We start from the raw sequence: 1371 nt of genomic DNA on the forward strand, positions 1-1371 counted from the left end.
CGGGGCCGCCCGTGGTGGCGGTGACCCGAAACAAAGCTGGTTCATTGCGGTGATAGAAGGGTGAAGTGAGTGCGGCCATAAATCCAGCCGCGCTAGGCCTGGGGAAAGGCGCACAAATACAAAGGGGCTCTGCAGCTGCGGATGTCGGTGTGGAGCCCCTGGGTGGGGATAGGGCAATGCTGGGTGATCCATCCCCTGGGAACAACGTGAACGATTCTGATTTGTTTTCAGTGAATATGCTGGTGATAAAGCTGAGAGGCAAAAATTAGAATGGAGCAGTGGATGTGTGACAAGGAGGGGAGATTCAGATGAGATCTGAGGAAGTTCTTCCCTGTGACGGTGGTGAGCCACTGGGACAGGTTGCCCAGAAAAACTGTGGCTGCACCATCCCTGGCAGTGTTCAAGGCCAGGTTGGACGGGACTTGGAGCAACCTGGTCTTAGTGGAAGGTGTCCCTGCCCGTGGCAGGGGGGTGGAAACAGATATTCTTTTATATCCCTTCCAGCCCAAACCATTCTATGATTCTATGAAACTACCTCATCCATTACAGAAGCAACTGCACTGAGGAGCAGGAAAGGGTTAGGTTTTTTCTCGTGTTTCTCTCTTCCGACACTGAAGTATAAGTTAAACATACAAATATGTTCTGTAGCCAGTCAGCAAAGATTTATGCAAAGTACTGATCTCCCATTGTTGAGAAAGGACACAACGGTTTGTGCATGTGAATTCTAGTAGCTGGGCAGCGAAGCCTAGTGGCTACTGTTCTGGTCAGCAGTACACCAGCACGGTGGTGTCCTACCGCTTGCCCTCACTACCAGATACAGCAAATCTGAGCGATTTTTGTCATGTTCAATCTCTAGTTCATGGCAGGTGAATCAAGCAGCCCTGACCCATGGAGAAAGGCAGGTATTGAGGAAAAGTCCACAAACTTTTCAGCCAGGAGAAAAATCAGGAAAACAAAAGAAATTGTTAGGTAAAGCAAAAGCTTTGTCCTCGCCACTGGAAAAGCTGGAGCTTTTGTTAATTTGTTGTTAAATTCCAGGGAATCCACAGAGGTGATACACCATAAACCTGAAAGAAAAACTTTGAGAGTGAACTCAAGTTATGAGATGCTAATATTTAAGAAAAAAATAATACACACAGAATTTTCCTTCAGTATCCTTTCTTTTCACCTAGAGGTGATTATTGACCTTTTTCTGTCGAGGGCAGTGCTCCTCTTAAGATTTGTCTTGCAGTGAATATGATTTCCAGATAGCATTTGTATTTTAGCCCCCATCTCCTCCACATTGTACACATACTTAACATTTATATCTCTTTGGGCCAGTTTGCTGACTTGCTAAGCTTTCAGAAGTCTGTTGTTCCAAAATTGGGAATT

This window comes from Nestor notabilis, unplaced genomic scaffold, assembly GCF_000696875.1.
Source record: "Nestor notabilis isolate BGI_N333 unplaced genomic scaffold, ASM69687v1 scaffold20852, whole genome shotgun sequence".
In the NCBI taxonomy this organism is placed as follows: Eukaryota; Metazoa; Chordata; class Aves; order Psittaciformes; family Psittacidae; genus Nestor; species Nestor notabilis.